The sequence below is a fragment of the Corvus kubaryi genome, unplaced genomic scaffold (assembly GCF_017639235.1).
Source record: "Corvus kubaryi isolate FWS band 111438036 unplaced genomic scaffold, C.kubaryi_AGA036_p1.0 37385, whole genome shotgun sequence".
Classification (NCBI taxonomy): Eukaryota; Metazoa; Chordata; class Aves; order Passeriformes; family Corvidae; genus Corvus; species Corvus kubaryi.
Window position 1 is genome coordinate 8,926,656 of NW_024581127.1, and position 22,910 is coordinate 8,949,565.

The window sequence follows — 22,910 nt, forward strand, 5'->3', positions numbered from 1 at the left end:
GGCGAAGCCGGGCGGCTGCGGCGGGCGCGGAGCGGAGCGGGCTGGGCTCGGGCTGGGTCCGCGCCCGGCGCCGCCGCTGCGCCCTCCCGGCTGCGAGTCCGCCCGGCTCCGGATCACGTGGCGGTTGCCGGAGGCAGAGACTAGAGACGAGAGAAAAAAAAAGCGCCTCATTCCTTCTTCCACCGCCATACTGTATTTTATAGTAACTCTCATTTTTATTCCTCCCTTTTACTCCCGCTCGGTGAGTACCTTTCCGCTGACATTCTTGTCCTCCTTTTTTTGTCCTGTTTTTTTTTTCTTCCTTTTGTTTTTTTTTTTTGTTTTCTTTTTTTTTCTTCTTTTTTTTTCTTCCTCTTTGATTATTGTTTAAATGGATTTGATCTTTTGCTGATGACAAGTTTTTTTCCTAGCATGCGATGGTTACTAAACTGTGAGCAAAAGGTGCTGCTGGGGCCGGGAGTCACTGGGAATGAAAAATGATAATATTAATAACACAGACTTGCCAGTCCAGCAACAACTGATATACATTTAGTAGCTATATATATCTATATATGCAACTGGTTTTGTTGTGGCACGGAAAAGCGATGTGAAATATGATGCTTATTTTTTAAAGATAAGAGAAAAGGCATGTTTCTAACTCTTTTTGCAGAGGATTTTTTCTGGTGTTGTTTTATTTTTATTTTTGGGTGTTTTTTTTAAGGGCTTCTTTTTCCATAAAGAGATGGGAATTGCAAATGCATTTTACAGCAGTGTTTACACAGAGTTTATAATCTTGCAATACTGGTGGAAGCCACAGAGCAAGATGTTAATTTTATTTTTTTTGTTACTGTTTCTTTTTTTTTCTTTTTTTTTTTTTAACAGTGCTACCAGCAGGGTTTTTTGTTTTTCCTCTTCTTCAGTTTTTGATGCCTGTTTATAATGTGAAACTTTTCTTGCAGCATGTTGCAGTTATCGTTTTTAAATACTTTTTTTTCCTCCCTAAAGATAACAAAGCAAAACAGAAAGCCAAAGAGATGATCCTTACTTTTGCACATTTTGCACCTTCACTTTTTATTCTTTTGCCAGCAATGTTTTATGATGGTTATTGTTATCATGATGATGATGATGATAGATATATACATATATACAAATAAATACATTTTCAAATGATGGCAGTGGAAGGTTTTCCTGGAGAATGAAGTGCGGTTTGGTTTCCTTGTCAACGGAAGATGAAGTGAACAACTGAACATCTCCCCAGTGCAGGTACTTCATCTCCTTGTAGGCGTTTCCACACTGTGTAAATTACATTGTGAGATTTTTTTTTTTTTTAAGAAATCTCCTTCCACCCCTTTCTAAAGGTGTCTGTGCAATACACGAGGACTGGACTAAATATCTCTGCCTTCTGATTGCTTGGATGTGTGCAAAATGTTGCACTAATTTGAGCCTAGGTCGGTTAAAGCTGAAGAGAGGTGTTTTATGTGCTGTGCTGTATGGAGGGGAAGGCAGATGGGGAAAAAAAAAATCCAGACACCCCTCCTCTCCTCCTTGCGTTTAACAAAACCCAAACAAACAAAACGATCAAAAGTAAAGCCCAAACCGAAACTGGATGGAACCTTGAGATCCTCATTACGAGTACAGATGCTCACAGGACTTTAGACAAAAACAATAGCTCCAGCCCTGTATTCTGGTGACTCGTGTGTTTGTGTGTGTCTGTTTAAATTTATCCATTAGGAAATAGCTGTGAAACAGCAAAGGAGGCTCCCTCAGAGAGCTGGCTCACAGCCACATGAGGCATATTTTGTAGCCCTAAGGGCAGAAAACCCTTATATCCAACTTCTGCTCCTCATATTAAAAAGGCGTAAACAAGGCAGCAGGTTGCCTCTTATGACTCTAATTCATTGGGATGGAGATTAATCAGAAGCTGATATTTGCTTGAAGGTGTTTCGTTTTGTTTTGGTTATTAATAGTGCCACTGGTTGACAGGGAATAGGAAACGGTTACTTTCTGTGATGGTTACTGAGAGTTCAGGATTGGAGGAGAAACTGTTACTTTTCAATGAAAGCACTTAAATGCTTAACAGAGGCTGCCCCATATGTACAGACAGGATATTGGTTCTGTAAAATACAATTTGGAAAGATTTTTCCAGATGACAGGATGGTTTGGTTTTGGGTTTGATTTTTTGTTGTTGTTGTGTTGTTTTTTTTTCCCTCCGGAAAGAAATATGGTGCAATATTATGCTAAAGTTCAAGTGCTAAATGTTCTGTGGTGTTCTCTGTTGTTTACTTTATTGTGATGGGATTGCTTACTGTATTTTATATAAAGAACATTTATGGATCTATAGCTGACTATAAAGATATGCCGTGTATTCAGATGCGGAAACTAAAGTAAGTTACAGGGGGTATATTTCTTTTGTCACTGTCATGTAAGCAAATATAATTCGTAGAATTACAAATGCATTTGGAAATTTGAGGCTTCTAATGCTTATGTTTAAATTTTTGCAATGTAACAGCTTTCTTTAAAGTAGAAAGTATAAGAAGTGTATAAATAATGTAATTAGTCACTTTGAATAATAAATAAATTCATTTATCTTTGTAGAAACATAACTATTATGTATTTACACTGGGTTTTTCCAGTTTAACTGTAATAAAAATATTTCGCACATATTTATGCATGGCTTCTGCTCTGACATGTTAAAATACTTTTGGCAGCATAACAAGGTCAATAATTCATGTGTCTAAAAACCAGTCAAGATATTTGCATGATAGATTATGATGACTTTTCTAAAATAGTTACGATGTGTTCGGTCATTACTCCACATTTTAAGAAGACTCAGCTTGCTTATTTTTTCATTATTTAATTTGAAAGCAAGCCATTAAAAACAAGAGAGATTGAAACTTTGTTCTCCACCCCTCTATTTATTTCCATCCCTCCTTATATTTAAATGAAGGTTTTTCTTTTAATCATGTGCAACTCCCAGTGAGCAAAGTATCTTGATACTGCTAAAGCACTGAAATAAAGTAACTAGGTTAGCAGTTTCCAGAATGATCCTTTTGTCCTTTGTTTTAATATTGCAGGTGTGTTGTGTGAGTAATTTTGTACAGATAGTTGCTGACTGAAGAGCTAATCCTGCTCACCTAGCCTCATCTTGAAGTCTGAGAGAGTGCATTCCTAAAACTTTATATTTAGCACCCATATTTCATCTGCAAAGCACCTGTTGTCTGAGTAGTATGGTAATTAATATACATACATTTCATTTGCAGCAGTCTGAAGTTGTAGGAGTTCACATCTATCAAACAGCCTTGGGACTTTAAAATAGGAATAAAGGAGCCAATTTTGAAAGAGGATCCTTCTACCTCTGTGCAGTATGTGGGCACAGCAGGATTTGGGTTGGTGGAATTGGTTCTGGCTTGGTGCTTCTGTAGTTAAGCTATGACTAATGTTGAAAGCATGCTTTAGAAAGCCATAGTTAGTGTCAAAGACAATTGTCCTTTTGTGCTTTTGAGATGAATAAAAATTTTGCCTACAAATTGCAGCTTTGTCTCTCAAGTGATGATATCATTATATCCTTATATAGTATGAGATATAATCATACTGCCCTAGCTCCTGAAAGTGATGAGTGTCCAGACTGAAATGACATCTTCTGTTTTTCTGTATATCTGTTTTGGTATTCAGGGCAGCATAGGAATTTAACATACCTTTATAAAAGGTTGTAAACCGAAATTTTTGGAAAGCAATTTTTCTTTTCTTCCTCCATAACTAACTGTTATTATCAATATTTACTTGCAAATGAAAAAGAGCAGGTGAACAGATGTGAAAAACTGTCGAGTGTTCAGTGTGCTGACTCATGAATACATGGTTTTTAGCTGCTCTAGTGGCCTGAATTGGTAAAAGAAGAGTATCTTCTTACATTTTTCAACATAGGAGATAGAATTAAAGTGGCCTGTGGAGTCATGAAGTCTGTTTGCTGTGATACTAGGCTGGTCTTATTTTGTTCAGATTCAAAAAGCTCTGGTTTCAGTTTAGCTGGGGTATCTTTCTCACTGCACCTCTTGAAGGCAGTGCAGAGCCTCACTTTCCATGGTTTTAGAAACACAATTTCTGTCCTAAATTTATTTTCAGACAGCTTATTCTTCTTTATTTTTTGTGCCACTGCTGACCTTAAACAGTAAGGCTCCTTATCCATGTCTCTTCTCTTCAGAGTACAGTAGATTTTTAGAGAGTAATTGCAGCTCCTTTTCCCTTGTGATATCTGGGCTTAACTGGGAGAGGTTCCCAACAGTGTGGCTGGCACTGGGAGGGGATGTTGAGACTGGCTCTGACCAAAATCATGCTGCAGCAGAAACAGGGAAGCTGCATTCGAATCTTCTTCTGCCCAAAGTGGTCTGTTCTGCTTTCAGCTGAAAATATGGCAGTTTGGTTTCTGGCTCTCACATCAGCCCAAACACTTCCACCTGAAGCCGCACACACAGACATGCCTTCTTCTGGTGAAATGGGGTTTGTGCCATGTGGACCTTCCCTTCACTCTGCCTAACCAACCTGAATTTCTTTGGGTGTAGTGCAACAGGAAGGAACTCTTGGGAATTTCTTCTGCAACACTGATTTTTAAACTCTCAAGAGTTTTCTACATATTGTCTTAGTATTTTGTATTCATATCAGTGAAGGGAAAGTGAACAGGTGTGAGAAAATGCTGCATCATGGACTATCTTCTATCAGGAATAAACATGAAAGATGTCTATAGCGTTCTTTAAAATTTTTACCTTATTAGAGTCTTTGCAGGTTGCTTATATCTTAGCTCTAGTCTTCTAAAGCATTGTTCTATAACCAGTTTCTCTTTTATAGTGTAATTTTTCCTGTTTTCTTCCTTCCCTGCATTTTGGGTTTTAAAAGATAAAAAGATAAAAAAGCTTAATAATGTAGGATTATAAAGACTGTTAGGTCTGCCCTCAGATGAATATTTTAACTTCCCTTGGTCTTAGAGGATGTGGTGCTCTGTCAAATTCTGAAGCCAAATTCTGTATGTTTTAAGTGCTTACAGAATAGCTGAATAGAAAGCTAAAGTTGAGTATTTCCTGATAAAAAATTATGTAATCTGTGACACTGTCTACATAGTTATCCAGTTTGTAGCGCCCTTAAACTGAGATACAGATTAACAGAAGAAAACAAAGTGCTGCTTTTAAGTGATATGAAGATTGAAATGCAACATTTTGACCTTTGTTAAGGTACCAATCTTATTTTATGATCTTTAAGCAATTACAGGAGTAAAATGTCTTGAAGATTATTGTTTTGCATATACACACATTAGAATAATTTGTACCTTTTTTTGCACTGTTTTTTTTCTATTTCAAAATGACACTCTACCCTCTATAATGTACTTAATCGTTCAAAAGCATTTATACTTCAGCTTTGGAAGTATTTTCTGAGAAAGTTTATTTTCGTACAATGGAGTATGTTTTTTTTATCTCAGTGAATCATCTGCCAACAATTTAAAAAAATAATCAAGTAGACCTTCAAATTACTAAGTAAATCTCAGGTTGCTTAGTGTGAATAAAATTAATATGTTTTTATCACTGTGGTATTCTGGAACAAAAATATAGATATGTAGATGAATAGACAGAATCATTTTTAAAGATGTTTTTAGTGTGATAGAGAATTAACAAAAATGTTACATTAATTATCCTTCAGGGCCTAACCAACACTTCTGTTTAATAACTAACAGTTTAACTTTCTCAGTATTAGATTTATACAAACCCGTATTATCTGCTGCCACTTGACAAAAGCTATAGAGTTAATAAATTGCCTCTCTGGTACATTGCTGTGTGTCTCCTGGCTCCTTGTGTCCTGTTGGGGCTCAACCATTCTGCAGTTGCATTTCATTTTCAGGAACAGAGGGTTTTGTTGTTGTTTTTTTTTTTCTCTCATGTAGTTCCCTCATGGTTATGGTAGTAAGCATAATAATTTCTACTCTGACTTGACTGGTAGAGGTTTGAAAAAGCAGAGGTGAATTTCTGATGAGTGATGACCAGCAGTGTCAGAGTGTGTCAGAATGTGGTATCAGCGACACTCCCCAGGTTCTTTATTTTTTCTTTGCACATTCACAAGTCTTTCTCCTAAAATACCCAAAGGTCTGATTGAACTTGGTTTACATCAGTGGTCCTTCCCAGATGGCCTCGTCCTGAAGTCAGTGATTGCCTCTACTGATGTGCAGTCTGAGCAACCAAGTCAACATGGAGCTCTGGAAACAGCTGATGCCTCCTATGGTTAATTTTATGATCCTCTGAGAATAACTTGCAGTTATTCAGGCATTAGCTTATTAAAGGCAGTACAGGACATTATTATTATTATTATTTAAAGAGCAAGAGACCATAAAGGGTACAATGATAACTCTTGGACCTTGGTGATTATTGAATGACCTGGTGAAACTCAGGTCCCCATCTTCCCACTGTGCCCCATATCAACAGACTTTATTTCAGCCTGTTCAGTCCCATTGGTTACCTTCTTCAAGATCATCCCTTGAGTCAGTCATGTGCTTTGTGTTGTTCAGGGTCAACAAAAAGGGGATATCTGGCACAAATCAAGTATTAATGAGATTCTTCATCTGACTGAAACAAGGCTAAGTATGTTCTTTAGTAAAGCATCACTTTAGCACAGTTCATTCAGTAAAAAGGTGTCTCTGTTTCTGCTCAGAGTTGTGCGTAGAAGCTGAACAGTACCTATTGTCAAAGAGATATGACACATCTTGTTAAAATAGGGTAACTTTACGATTTGTAGGAGGCACTGCACATGTATACCTTGGATTGCAGTATTTTTAGACTGACTGAAGAATTGGAGTTTCTGTCTCAATTCTATTTGCATGGTGTTGACAATGCTAGCTTTTCTTTCTGTTTTGTTGTGTTATAATGGAGTGCAAAAGCACTAAAATGTTTGCATTATCCTAGACATGTTCTTTATTAGAACAATACAAATGAAAGTAACAAAGATACCCTTGTGAATTTTTGCACACCAGGCCTGCTCTCAAGGTTTACTGCATGCTAGCAGCTCTTCTTGTGGGTACAGGGAGTTACAGTAATAACTCACTGATTCTTACAGTGAAACACTGTTCTTTTAGTAATTGCAACAACATACTTCTGAGCTTGATCTGTAATGAAGAGTTACTGTTTATAAAAGAAAAGTCATTCTGCCTAGTTAAAATATTTTATCAAAAGATCCCTCACACAATAAATACTAGAATAGAAGTAATATAAGATTTAAAAATGTGCTGTGAAAACTGGCATGCAGTTTCTATGAAACAGCCCCCCTGAAGGTATCATTAAAACAAAACTTCATCTTTGGGTACCTTTAAAAGGAATTATCTCTACTGTTTTCTAAGTAAGACACACACACACAATCAGTGCTACCCAGTTCTCGTTTAGAATTTGCTACTGATTTCACAGGATAAAACCCTACACTTGAGGTATTGCAGGGTAGGTCAGTTTTCTAATGTGCTCTCTACTGCATAAATTCACATCCACTCTGTTTTCTTTTTCCCAAACTGCAGAAGAAGGATGTAAGTAAGTTTTCCTCCTGCTTATACAGCTTCCAGTTAACTGGGAGTTCTGTAAATGATACAGTTAGAAGATTGGCTCTGGAGAGGTTACCATCTTCTACTTGGGCATTTGTAAGTTGTAACCAATTAATGTACATTATGAATAATGAAAAGAGAAACTGCATTTATGCCACTTTTGCTTTACGGGGGTAGTTTATCAGGACACTGATGCTTATTTTATTATTTTATGAGAAAAGCATACAGGGTTACCATTCATCAGCAGGTGCCCTGCTCCAGTAGGTGATGTAGAAATAGAAAGGTGCAGAATTAGGCCCTGGTGCTATTAAAATCAGTGATACATATGCTGGTCAGAATTTCACGTCAAAACATTTTTTTTTCTGTAGATTTTTGATAAAGTGGTTCACATAAAAGGCTCCATTCATCTCACTTAACCTTGCTGTTTAAAAAATAGGTTTTTAGAACTAAGCTAGTCATCATTTTAGCCATCTAAAAGTTAGTCATTGAAGTCTAACACAGTTGCTCAAGGCTTCGTAGTCAATGGAGATAAATATTCTCTTCCACCAGAGAACTACAGATTACATCCCAACAGAGGCATCTATGGACAGCTGAGATGAACAACCTTCCTAAAACTCCTCTCTCTTTTCATTGATGAGAGAGAACCTAGAGGGCCCATTTAAAATAGATTCCTAACTTCTTTTATGGGTGAAGTTAAAGGAGATGAATTGCATGCTCCCCAACCCTCCACTTCTTGAAATCCTAATTTCACAATTAAATACTTGGTTGAAAAATTGTTTTTTGGCCACTAGAATCTTCATGGCTTTAAGTTTTTACTTCAATTTATTTTCAACTTCTCCAGCAATTCTTTTCACAGAAGTGCAAATGTGTTTCTAAATATTTTGAATCCATTCTGGGCTACGACAAAATTCCCAGGGATGTTTGATGGGGCCAAGATTTCACAGCTTCTTTCTACTGCTTCACCCAGGTTTCTCTCCTTTTATAATGTGATCCAACAAAAATCGATTCTTCAATGAGTTCTCCTCACAGAGTCCTTTCCTAAAAAGGGACTTTAGCTATTGGGTACAATCATGGACCTAATTTTAAAACCTTTGAAAAGTATTGAAACATAAGGGTTATGTGGGTGGCAATGGAATCAGCTAATTGTACTGTACATATGAATTAATGTAGTATATATATATATGTAGTTGCAGTTAAAAAATCATTAGTAGATCAACAGCAGAAGACCTGAATTTGAAAGTTCTGGATGTCTCTGAAGTGGGATTTTAAAACTAAAATAGGCTTTTTAGTTTGTGAGCTGAGGTCACCCAGGCAATGTAGGGGAAATATTGAGCTATTGATAGCATGCTGCTAATATCCTCATGTAAGTGCTTGTTTTTAAATACTCATTTTTAAATACTCCAGTAAAACCTGTACTTTTGAATACCAGATAGATTTTAGTTTTCCCTGTCTCAGGTAATCTTTTAGAGAAGGTTGGAATTTTATAATTCTGTTAATGTCTGTAAAATCAGCTCTTCAATAAAGTTTACTTCAGTGCCTTGCTTTAGATCTTTCCCAAGTCATTGTGTGTAGCAGGATGCCAAGCAACGGTTGACTTGTGACACCACACAATATGTTATGATATCAGTGAACAATATGTGTTCCTCTTTTTCCATAAATTATGAATTCTGCTATTTCATTCAATAGATGTTTGGGCTTTCTGTAAGATTTTCCACAAATACTGAATGATATGAAAGTAGTGTACATGTTTCTACCGTGGGTTTTGTCTTATTCTTGGCCCGGCACTACCTAGGTGCCTGTGCAGACATCATTAAACTGCTCACATAGGCCATGTTTTTCACTAACAGCATAGTATGAAACCAAACAAAGCTGAATCCAAATTAGAAATGAGCCATTTGGTATTATAGGAGTAAGCACAAAACTCAGCGTAGTGAGAGTTAATTGCCCAAATACCACAGTATTACTACCATGATAAAGTAAGCTGCAAATGTAAGCTCTAACAGCTGTAATATAATGGTTTGTACAGAGTCAGAAATCTTACAGACTTGTCAGAATTGAAAAGGGAAGTTAAAAAGTTGGAGTTCTCAGCACTTTGAAATAACTGCTTCAAATAAGCGCAGTAATATTCTCTGGGGACTATAAACTGTTAGCTGCAGCTGCCGTGTCACGTTACACACTTCACCACCTCTTTGTTCTTCACATTCTATTTATATTTTGAACTTAGGTTTTTGTACTGTCCCTCAAAAATGCATTGTCTGAGCAGTGTACACATAAAGCAGATTTACAAGGATAAAACCCTTTGCTGACTTCATGAAGTTTTCGTCTCTTTTCCCTCTTTCATTTGTGCACCATAACATTTCCTTTTTCTCTCCTGTGTCTCCACTCAGAGTTAGGAGCACAGTGTTGTTATGGGAATTTAAAGGTCTCATGACCGTAGATTGTCAGAACACAGATGGGCCCAACTGAATTTCTCAGTGAGAGTAGGGCATGTAAGCCAGACACAAATTCAGTGTCTCTGGTCTCTCTGCCCGCTGCTCTGGGTGAGTAGGTAGTCTAGGGATTTGACTGAGGATTACACATTTGGGGACAGGCTTGTGGAAGGCAAGATTACAAGAAAAATAATTACAGTTCAGTTTAAGGAAATAAACTATTTTAGGGATGCCACATTTATTTAAAGTTGGTGTACAAGTTAATGTCATATATAGTGTGACATTTCATCTCAGAAATTTTAAAATGGGTTGAGAAATTCATGATACTTGGTCACAAATATTAATGAATGTTGTAAATATCTGTCATAATCAGAATAGGACTGACTACTTTACACTCTCAGACCTTTTAAGATCAAAGTCAACCCAGCTATAGAGACCTGCGTCACACTGATCTGCATTGACAGAGGAAAGTATATTTTAAAATGTTGCATGTGTTCATTTGAATTTCTGGATCCTTTTTATCTTTTATTTGTAATTTTTTTTTTTATTTCAGACTTGTTGGACCTTCCCTCCTGCTCTGGACCTTTTCCCTGGCGTCGGCACAGCTCAGAAGGATGAATGAAAAGGAAGCAATAGGAGAGGGATGGAAGAGGGGAGAGGAGTAGAAAGAGGAGGAGGGGCAGAAATAAAAATGGAGAAACAATCCCCAGCAATTCAGCTAAGGCTCCAGACAATGGGGATGTTTTCAATCCCCACTCTTCCCTACCTTCCCCTCTAGCTCAGGCAGCTCTCCCTCTCTACTTTAGCTTTCATCACCACTACAGAGATTTCATGAATTTCAATTTTTTTTTAAATTAAAGAATGAAGCCGCAACAAATAAAGTGTTGCAAACAACAAAATATACCCATCTTCTCACAAAATATAACGTGACATAATTCATGTAAATGGTTCTTGAAGTAGGATTATTTTTCTCCTAGTAGTCTTACATCTTTAACTATGAAAGTATGAAATGGTTTCATAGTTTATGAGGGAGACAAATCTTAGGTTTCTTCTTTCTTTTATACCCAACTTGCACCCTTTAAATCAGTTTGCACATGTCTCTGTGTTTCAGTTTTATTCTTCTGGAGCCAAAAGCAGACTTTCTACTGGTCTTTATTTACTTATTTTCTACTGCCCCTTCCTTCAAAACTTTGCTTCCAGCGGTCCTCCTTCCTCCTTATCCTCTTAGAGAGAGTATAAATTAAAAACTATTCCTATTCTTTAATTTAGTTTGAATTTTGAAATGTATTATTCAGCTTTGTAGTGCAAATACTCCCACCAGAGTAAAGAATGCAGTCTGATATTTTGTTGTGCAGTGTGACTCAGAGAAAGAAGACTCAGGGACCTCATGACTCAGTGCTGGTCTGGCTCTTGGCTTGGTCCTAGTGTTTGTGTCTTTCTTCGCAGCTGGAAGGAAGGCCACTGTGAAGGTGGAGGACTAAAAGGACACTTCAGCTAAGCCTCTTTTCAGTCCTTATGGGTACTTGCTTCCTCTCAGCTGTTCCCACCAGGAATCCCTTACACCTGACAAGGTGGCTTTGGGAATGTTAATAGAAAGAGTAGATCAAGTAACTGGTCTTCCTAAGAAAGTATTTCCTAAATGTAGAGCTTAAATTGGTCCTCTGGCTCCCCTGTACCGATCTGCCTGATAGAAAAAAGCCAAAGGTTAGCTACTGAGTCGGTACAAAACAAGACTCAGTTGTAAATTTGAAGACTTAATTCTTGAAATAGAAAATCCCAAGAATTCCCAATTGCTTTTTAAATACTATAATCAATTATAGAAATTGAGTGAAGAAAGGTGTTAGATTTCAAAATATTTTGGATGGAATAGTATTTATTACAGATGCTGGTGGAACAGGTCCAGAGCAGAACAACAGGGTCCAAAAGGCTGAAATAAATTTTATATCCTAAAAAGACTTTTAGAAAAAATTCTAAATACTATAGGTCAAATGCAAACGTGCTATTAATAAGTGAATAAATAAAAATTACGTAAACCTGCAAGAAAACTGTTACTTCTTTCAGGGATTTTATGTTTAAGGATATGTTAAATTTTATTAACATTTAGGAGAACTTCATTTTACATTTTCTTAAAAGATGCACTACAAATTGATGCAGCTGACTATTGCCTCATTACGTGACAGGAATCTTTAAATTTTGTTGCTCTTGAAGTCTGCCTGATGTATTGCTTTTATGTGTTTAGAATTTGATTATTTGTGCTCAATTTACTTGAGCCATACCCTTGAATAGCAGTTTTCTGATGTCAACAGGGTACTCAGAGCCTCTGAACTTGGTACTTCAGGTCTCTGGGCAGGCTCTATGACAAGTGGGGGCCCTTTGGAACAACTTGGTGAGATACCCAGATCCCCCAGAGGACTGTACTGAGAGCTGTGACTGTGCCACAGGACAAACAGGAGTTCCTGCATGCCCCGGGACATGCTTGGCAGAGACCACGTCCATCTCCCTGCTAGAACCAGGGAACTGCTTTCGGCACATTTGTTTCCTGGGATTTTTTAAAGTGAGAAGGTTTGTAGAAAACTTTCCTGGGCCTTCACAAAGTTTATAGTGTGAGGTGCAGCCTAATTTTTAAAGGCAGTTATCACTGGTGCAGGCAGTCTGCATACCTCTTGGAGGTTCAGGTCATGGTTTTTAGCGTTGTTATTTGAGGCCAGTTAGGGGAAGCCTTCCTTAACTTTAGGTAACTTCACTGACTGTACAAGAGAAGTCATGCAATTTGACACTTGTCCTCAACTGCTGTTGAAATGTGATATAACATATCCCATGCTTCAGAATTTAGAGCCATTTGCAAAAGGGAAAAATCTGACTTTCTAGCTCCTTTGAGTAGACATTTTGAAAACACTGGTGTTGGTGAGCTCAGTAAGACTGCCCACAAAAAGCAAGATAAAGGAGCTGTGCAAACAAATCTGAAGCAAATATTTTGCAGAACACAGGTGAAGTGGTATCTTTCTCACTGACTCAAATATTTTGCCTATTCTCAGTCCTACCATTCTATCATCTCTGCCACAAATATTAGATATTTTAACTTTGTAGTTTGCTTTGGAACACTTATCTTCACAGTGCAACAAAATAATTTCATATTGCAATTACCATTTAACTTTGAAATGTAACTACTGTATAATCCATAATCATCAATTTCTTTTATGACCAACTCTTTACTGTTATATTTTACAGCCTTTGAGTGCATCAGTAAAGTATCTTTATAGAAGTAGAGTAATAGAGTTGGCGCCTTTGATTCTTGGAACTTCATAATGAAAACTTCAAAAGCTTGGATCCTTTCCTGAAAGGATAGTGCTACTTACATATGTTTATAAACTATCTCTTCAAATTAAATACTTCATGACCTCTGGAAAGTAATATAAAATGTATCTCATGGTATTGGTTGCTTCATGTAACCTGTATGTTTTGAAATAAACTTCTTTAGTCTCCTGACATTAGACTTCACCCCTGAAATTCAAAGAAAGATTTCCAAGTTGTGATACTTGCCTCTCAACTGCTGCTCACACAGAGCGACAAGAAGTTCTCTCAACTTTTGAAAGCTGAGAAAATTGTGAAAATTTTTAAAGTCAAGAGAATTTTGGCAATCTAGTAAATACAGAGTTAAAGGCCTGAGTTCAGTACTTTGTGAAAGTTTTATTGTGTGTGGAATGTAGATTACTGTATATGATGGCTTAGACAGTCATCTGTATATCTACAGTAAATAGTATATATGTTGGTGTACTAGTTTGAAAGCAAACCAGTGAGAGACTCCAAGTGAGAACTACAATTTAATAGGAAAATTAAAATAAATGCAATAGTACAGAAACACTGACAGAGTCAGAGTACAACCTGACACCCTGTCGGTCAGGGTGGCGGTAGCAGTCCAATTAAATGGTGGCTGCAGTCCTGTTGAGGTGATAGATGTGGTTCTGTTGAAGTGGTGATCCTGTAGAAGGGTCTGGTCTTCACCTGAAGGTCCAGTGGTGGTTGTGTAGCTCTTGTCCTCTGGGAAACCTGTAGGTAAGGGCTGAGTGTGGTGTTCCAAACCTCAGACCATATCCAGGTAGGAATGCTTGGTTCCTCCCCCTGGGCGGAGCATCTCACAATGGGATGATGTAATTTTATGAGTCATGCAGTGGGGCTGCATAGCCCATTAACAGAAGATATCCCTCTGGAGGGAGTTATCAGGGATGTGTCATGGAAGAGATAACACTGTCCCACCTGGTTTTAACAGCTTATGAAGATGGTGATAGAATACATACTTTTGGTTACATCTTACATTGTAACCTAAAACAGTTGGCAATCTCTATTTGTCCTAGAAAACTGAACTGTGGTGAAAACAAGGCTGAATGATGCCATCATCATCAAGAGGGTATTTCACATACAAAAGATACTGTAAGTAAATATACTGAGGCCAAGGCATACCAGGTACTCTTTGAACATATAATGTGTGGCTTGTAGCAACTTAGACAAACTGGGAGTCAGGCATTTCTCTCGCTAGAAGTTGTGCAACACTTTGAACATTAGTCCACTTGGATTGTGACATGAGAGAGTTTTTCGTCTGAGGACTTAATTTCTTGAAGATGAGATATTGTAAAAAGTATTTTCTCGTGAAATTATCTTTCTTAATCTCATGTATTTTGAGTAGTACAGCACATACCATATGTAGAAGGTGCTCCTGTGTAGCTATATCCATAGATACTCCTAGTCTTGTAATTAGGCCTATAACAACTTTGTTATTGAATTCATTGGAAGAAAGATCAGCCTTCTGTTTTCAATACAGTAGGGATAGAGTAGGATTTGTTTCTTAAATGCGGAACAGGGTATTAATGCAATAGAGTAGACACTCTGGTACCTGTTGAATCTAATGACATTAGAAAGATTGGATTTAATATAAAAAGTTCAATGCTATTTTTCCTATGAAATGTGTTGGTATATGGTTTTTCTGGTACACTGAAAGTGAAAAAGCACTGATTTAGTGGTTCAAAAGCAAAACAGCTCATTCTGTTTCTGCTGGTAGTAAAAAATAAGAAAAAGTTATTTCCAGAAGATTGTTTACAGTAGAATACATAGAATAGTAGAATAATAATGCAAGAGTAAATTAAACTGGTTATAATTAATTTATAGTTTATTTTATAGTTTATCAATATTAATAAGTCAATGCAGGAAATGATGCCTTGTACAATTAGACAGCTATCAGGGCAGATCACATTGTCATACCAATATCTATTAATGATCATATCAACTAACAGCAATTTTATATTCTGTAGGAAAACAAAATCTTAATAAATACTGTAGGAAATATGCTTAAAGCAGGAACTCATTTATTAAAATGAAAATAAAAAATTGCAATATACTTGCAAGAAGGTGAAGAAGGAATACATTATTAGATCAATATTGCACCTCATATCAAACTCCTGAAATAATTTCAAATGATAGGAGCTTATAAATTCTGGCATTTTCTAACTTCGTATTCCTTGACTTTGCTGACTTATCTTTTTCTAATATATTGTTTTTTGAATGTGTATGTGTACAGTCTATATTTGTTCTGTTGAGGGAGATTACATGTCTAGACATATATATTTGAAGTTTCATTATGAAATATGTAACAATGGTAGCATAAAAATACAGCTATTTATGAAAATTGGTTTTGGTGCATTGCCTTGTAACTTCTTATTGAAGCTATAAATTTGAACCGTGTTTTCTATTTGCACCAATGCATGAGGAAGTATAAGAGTAAGATTTTAAAGTAGAAGCATGCTTTAATGAACAAAACACATCACTCAAGCTTGGTCATATCTGTATCCCAGAAGAAGCTCAGGAAGGAAGTCCTCTGCTTTTTGTGACCTTCACCTTCCTATGTATATATATACATGTATTTCATTTAGAACAATAACTTTTCTATAAGGACTTATTATATTAGTCAAATTTAATCCAAGATTTTTAAAACCTTATAAATACTTATCATTTAAGTAATGATAATATAGGAGAACTTTATTGGTTTGTGTTGCCAAAGTGCAGAGGACTCCAGCAATGGAAGTGAGATTAACAGTTTGTTAAAACCAAAGCAGATGAGCTCCAACCTCAAACCCACATGATTTATATGCAGATTTCAACCACCATGAGTGTTCAAGATTCTGCAGTAGGGTATGTATTCATTAGTAACAATTATTTTATTTCAAAACAATACACACGATGTAAATATTTAAATTCTTTTCAATGCGAACTCATCTAAAGTATTTGCATGCATTACCCGATGAACTCATTCAGTCAGATCCTATCACCAGCAGTATATTGAAAATATAATCAGTGAAAAGATGATGCATTTAAAAATATTCTTTCTTACTATTAAAAATTTTTTGTCTCATTCTAAATATGTGGTATGTCTTATGACTTCGGTTATACTTGAGATATGGTATCATTGTCCTGGTATTCCTTTTGTAAGACCCCTTTATCTTGGAGCATTTTTTAATGTATCTATCTTCTTCAACACCTTTTAACAAATCTCAACCTAAAAAGGATTAAAAAAAAGAAAAAAAAGGAGAAAAAAGGGGTCTTTATTAATAGAAAAATAAGAGCATACTTCAGAGCAGGTAGAGTAGAAAGAGACATCAAAGCCGAGTTAACAAATAGTGAACTTATCATAGTGAAGTCTTCAGGAAACTTCTACAGTCATTTTGTAGGCAAAAATTTAAAAACACGTGCAGATAATTTTGATTTTAAAATCAGCTTTCATGGAAGTAATTATGTTCCAGGAGTTAAAGAGAATCTATGAGAAACTGCTGAATTAATTCCTTCATATACTATATTTTATATCTATATACCCATGATATCCTATATATATGATGTCCTATATATTACATGACCATATCTTTTATGATATATAGTGCCAGATAAGATATAAATTTCTGCTTAAGACAGAGAAAGTAATTTTGTTTTTTTAACAAACTTAGACTACAACTGAATCACTGAAAATGAAGATCGTTGTTTTCAGAAGCCAAAGTAAAACAACCAAAAAATTTCTTTCAGAGAAGCCAAATGTTAGTTGATATAAATGAATGGAAAAATATTGCTTGAGCTTGTGTGGCTTAAGTACATAGTTTCATTTGCATATTTAGTCTCAACCTAGCAGATACAAAGATACAAGGTCTGTGGTGGGGTAGTGAGTGATATGGCTTTTGGCTTTGGTTAAGATCCTTCTTGGTTGTGCAGGACCCGTTGACCTCCAAAATGCACATCTTTTCAAGGTCTCTAATTGTAAGTTTATACTTTATATGATCACAAAATTAAGTCAAATCCTACAATTCACTTCTTTGAGTCAGAATAATAGATATTTTGTGGGCAAAAAATTACTGTGGAGTCGAAATTCAAGTGTTTCATCTTGGGGGAAAGTACCCTTTTTACTTTATTCTGCAATAGTATATTGAAAAATGCTATAGTACCAGATAAGATAAAGTGTGATTTCTTGAAAATCAGTATTGATGTTTTCTGTGGTCAGATTCTCATCCAATTACTAAAGTCAAACTTAACTAGCTAGTAATATATTTTGAGAGTCTCAGTTCAACTGGCTGCTATAGAAGGACATCTACAATTGCCATTTTATGGCATCCATAATTATATGACAAGCATAGCCAAAATTTTATCACGTTTAGAGGGCAGTTAAAAAAAACAACTTGTTACAACATAAATTAAGCCAGAATTCTGTAAATTTCTTTTCCATAAACACTTGGAGGAATCTTGCCATCATCTAGATTTTTACTGATTTATCCACTTGTGCTTTGCCAAATCCCAACACAAGGCATTTTCCCCGTCTTACTATTAAAACTGCTTATAAATTAGCGTATTTTGGATTGTGGTGATATTGTTCATCTAGTGTAATAAAAAGGATCCTAATCCAAACCAGTAATTTAAAAAAATGTTACCAAAACAAAATTCATTTGAATATTTGGGGTTACATTGGTTCTTTTTTATTTTAGATAATAGTCTTAATGGAATTTTTACATTTTCATATTTATTTAGAAAAATTAATAATGAGAAGTTTCCTTGTACACAACAGAAGGCAGACAATGGAGGAGAACTTTGTCATTCAGTTTCTAGGCTCCATTTAGGCGACATTTTTCCCCAAAATCTTTTCTCAGCCTTTTTTCTTTTTTTCTTTTTTTTTCTTTTGAGGACACATATACAGTGTCGACACATGCAATCCCTCTGCCTCCCCCAGCTTCCATGTCTCTAAGATCTTGTAGAGTTGATATGACTTTCAGAAGACTCTGGGTATGCTTAATTACATCAAACTCAGTGCTTGGCTAGTGTGGTCTCAAACCCAGAGCTGAAAGTTCTCTTTCCTGTTCACTCCTCTGCAAAACCTTCTGTCTAAACAAGTGCTCCCTAAACCCCTTTCAGATGATCAGTCTTTTGGGCTGTGGGCACAATTTCTTCAGTGGGAAGTTACAGCATAGAGAAAGAATATCCTGTTGCATTGAACTGGAACGAAGGGCATTTGCTAGAAAACAGGAGACTGGTCCAGCAATGCCTGTATCTCCTACTAAACACATATTAATTAATTAATCTGGTGGGGACTTTCCTATTAGTGTCTTTCCCATGACCATTAGGGATGAATGCGATACTGACTTTACTTTGCAAATATGCACTAGAATTACTTACTTTCATATTTGTTTTAAAGCACAAAAACAAAATAAACCCAAACACTGAAGTGCAGATAAGGGTTATCATATTTCCTTCAGAGAAAGCTGAGAATATGAAAATAATTTTCCTGTTGATGTAAATTGCCCATTTATTATGGCTTATTTCTTCTACATATATGCAATACAGTTAACCTTCTTCGAGTTAAATGCAATAATCTAGTTAATTTTACTCATGGACTTCAACCTTTGACTGCTGATGAGAGTATAGTCACACCTTATGGAACACACTGAGGAGTCTTCCCTCCTGCAAATATGTAGAAGAATGGTGTAAGAAAAAAAAAACCTTGTAGAAACTGCAACGGGACTGGCAAGTTAAAGGAGCATAGTACCTAATGGCAGGATGCGTATTACTAACAGAAAGAACTGGTGCCTTGACCTTCACTAAAATTCCCTTCTACTGTCCTTCTTTTCTCTCTTTAAGATTTCACTTTCACATGCAAACTTCCTTCTATCAGCCATGTATGTCCCTCTACATAGCTACTAACATATCTGAAAAATTTTCACTGATCCTTTATAATTATATAATGGTTAAGGTTGGAAAAGACCTTTAAGATCTTCAAGTCCAACCCTTAACCCAGCACTACTGTGTTCACCACTAAACCATACCACCAAGTGCCTCATCCACAAGTTCTTTGAACACTTTAAATAAAGTACAAATATTTCCATAAGCAAATAATAAAAGGCGAGAAGTCTACCAAAAGCTAACGCTTATTTGAAGTTAAGGTAAAATTTAACAAAAACCTGTGGCTTGGACATTTCTGGACATAGTGACCAATATTTGCAGCTGATATAAATTGGTAGGATGTCTCCACTAAATCAAAGGAGAATTGTTTATCTGGTTGTACCCTCATAACTTTTTCAGAGCAAATGTGATGGGATTTACTCCCTTCCAGTGGTAAATTGTGTAAAATAGGATGGTTAGTTCTATACTGGGAAGGTCATTTCAGTCTTATTTCAGAATAACTAATGGAGTTTTGAAAATGTTGAAGTAATGCATGTGTGTACTTTATACAGATGGTGGGAGAAAATGCTACGCACATGAAACCCAAGCACAGAAATGATGAAACTATCTTTTCAGTGAAAGCTATTTAGATCTAGAGCCTCTCTTTTGCATTTTGAGTGGATTTAGAAGAATGCATTATTCATAGCGAAACAACAGAAAGTCAGTTGTTTCTGACGGAAGGTGGTGGACACAAGCTTGCATATTTTTTAGCCTTTCATGTTACTGCTGCAGAAAAATCTGTCTTGTGCCTTGAATACTGTATTGATTGTAATCAATCAGACATTTTAAATAGACTAAGGTATGCCCTACTTAGCAAAAACTATATTGACAAAGAGAGTGTATTAATGAATCCTAGAAATTTTGACATTAATTAGGCCTCCTGAGGTCTTAAATGTAAAGGCTAAATGGGGTATCATTCAATACCCCAATTTTTTGACTGATTAGTAGAGATAAAATGGAGCATTTTATTATGTTAAATCTTGAGAAGGGTTAAATTACAGAAGGGTTTAAGTGATACAGTCATCAGATGTTCAGCTATCAAAACACCATTTTTCCTACTGTTTTGCTTTGGGTCAAGAATTGTGATTTGTTTTGGAAAGTACACTTTGGAGACATCATGTCTGAGAGGGGTTAAAGGATCATGCCATGAGAGACATAATTTTAACTCTAGGATCAGATCTTTTGAGAAAAAAATATGGGGTCTTTCTCTGTTGATAAAGAGGAAAATATCCATAGGTTAAAAAGCCATTATTGTAACACTTCTTTTTCTCTTTTGTGTTTTAGAACCAATATTATTTTTTCCATTGGTATGTGTAATGAGCCATAGCTAATATAGGTACTGAAGTTAATATCTCTGAAACTCAGCTTTTCAGTATGAAAGAAAGGGGGCAGGAGGAGAACTGACATATATTTCCAGATTTTACCCCTTCTATATTTATATTTAAGATACCTGAGCCTCAGCTATCACCTCATGGATGGAGTATAAGATTAGAAAGTAGGCAGATATTGTTTTCCTTTTGACCTTGTGGTGTGAGTATACCCCATAGTGTTTCTGCCTCTTTATTCTAGTTATTTTATTTATTTGGCTAGTTGGAACTACAGACACTCTTGCTGAGGTATGGTATCGCAATGAAACTGCAATTAAAAAAGAGTAGCTGTGCAGCAAGAAATGTTAATAAGACAGGTTCCTTGTACCTTGTTAGGGAATGCCTACACTGCTGGCAGCTCTTTCAAGACTGATAACTATGGATATTTGAGACGATACTGTAATATCTCTGAAAACAATTATACAAAGGAAAAAAATTTGAATTTGAATAACTACTGTGAAGAAGCTTTGTGAATGTGTGAATAAAAAAATATAATGGCTAAACATTTTCACGCCAAGTTTTATTCAGCTTGATTTGAATGCATTTCTGAGGCCTGAGGAAGCTGCACTTAGTGAAGGACCTAAGAGCTTGGAGAGTGGAATCAGAGGGATATGTCAACTTGCTTCTCACTCTTGTAATTCCTCAGATTAGCAGCTGTTTTGATTTGTGCTAATGGCTCCTAAAATTTTTTTTTTAGCCAGGAATTCTCAAAGTACAGGACATTCTGATTGTGATTGTTCAGTGTTCTGGCATGTACCATTGGGTGGAGGATTAAGATAGCTGCTGGTAGCTGCTGTTAATTCTCCCATATTGACGGGATCCTTAAGTGTTTTAAAAGGCAGCTTTTCCTGAACTCTCTTCAGTGCTAGAAAAAGGCATGTTTGTTTCCAGAATGTGGCTGTTAGTCAGTCTTTGAATATCTTTGAGCTCTTAATATCAGTGTTACACTGAAATAATCTGCCTCTGTGTGGTGATTCAGAAAAAACTGACTGATGTACAGTCAGGCTACCGAATTATAATGTTAGTATGGGATTAATAAAATCCTAAAATCACCTATGGGTGACAGAAATGGGGTATAGACATTCCCTGTTGTTCTCTTAAATTTTTATGAAAAGGTTCACAAGAGGTCCATGTCATGTGCTTTCAATGACTACTCCTTAATTGCCTCACCAATGAAGAGACGCCTAGCAGAGGATCCAAGATTTGGATTCACTGGTTTTGTCATGAGATTTTCTGCAAACAGTGCCTTTAAAGCTGATTTGGTGGAGTTTTCAATCAATCTAAAGCTTGAATGCAAACTCCATTCTGTGTTTACTAAATAACCTTTTCACTGGGGACAGAGCTAGGTTTGCAATTCAGTCTACATTTATCGACTCTCCTGGTTTTCTAATGCTTTTTATCTGTGCCCTTCTCTGCCTTGATTTTTTTCCATGCCTGAAATGGGAGTGAGCCTCCAGTAAAGCCCTCCATCATCAAAATTCTTGCTTGTGATTCATACAGTGTTACCCATCATTCTAAGATTGAAAAGCAAATGTTTTAGCATCTGTGCTTTCAACCACTGCCACAGAGTTGTCTATGGATATGTTGAAAAGGTAGCCTCCAATACTAGTAAACCTAATATCTCTTCTGGATGTTGCACTCAGCCAAAAGTCACTCAAACTGGTAGGAAGAGAAAATAAAAGGTTGGAACCTGTGAAATAATTGACTTCTCCACTCTGTGTTTCATTTTTGGCAAAGAAATATATTGTAGGTAGCAATATTGCCTACTTTTGCGTTGGTGAACATGTGTTCTGAAAGAGAGGGGAAAGAACCTTTTTCTTCTGGAATAACACATTAACCAGTTGAGACTTGGGGCATCTGAGTGGTTTAAATAAATAAGTAGTGGTCTCTGTAAGGATGATATTCTCTTATGTACAAGTAAGAGCTTTTTGTTGTTAGAATGTGACAAAAGAGAGACTTTGAAATGAATTAAAGGTAGATTCTGCTCATGCTGGGCCTGTGTCTGAAGTTGCCTCAGATCAGCCAAAAGGGAGACTGCTCTCCCTGTGTAAGGATGGTTGGATTGGTCTAGTTAGGAAAAAACACCATGACAAGAAACCAAAATTTTCCTACATACATATTTAACCAAAAATACTAAACAATAAGCTTCATTTTGTCACTGGAAATATTTTGTTACGAGATGATGGTTCATCATTGATCTTTGCTCTCTGCTGATGGAACAGGTCTCTTGGGAGGCAAATATAATCAATATTTTCCTCATCTGTTTGACAAGCCAAAAAAAAAATCAAGAAACAGACCAGCTTTTGTTTCAATGATTTAAAGCACATTTTCTAACTTCTT

The 22,910-nt window shown here is 36.3% G+C and overlaps 1 protein-coding gene across 2 annotated transcripts in view; it reads left to right on the top strand.

Annotated features, from left to right (window-relative positions):
* Positions 1-33: 33 nt before the first annotated feature.
* The window catches only part of RALYL (RALY RNA binding protein like), a 389,851-nt gene continuing 366,974 nt past the window's right edge, over positions 34-22,910 (top strand). The window contains exons 1-2 of one of the 2 annotated variants that reach the window (XM_042035768.1): positions 34-241; positions 1,156-1,242. The gene's annotated coding sequence lies outside the window, so the exon portion shown is untranslated. The remainder of the gene's footprint in view (positions 242-1,155; positions 1,243-22,910) is intronic. The other variant, XM_042035769.1, reaches the window with a different exon arrangement.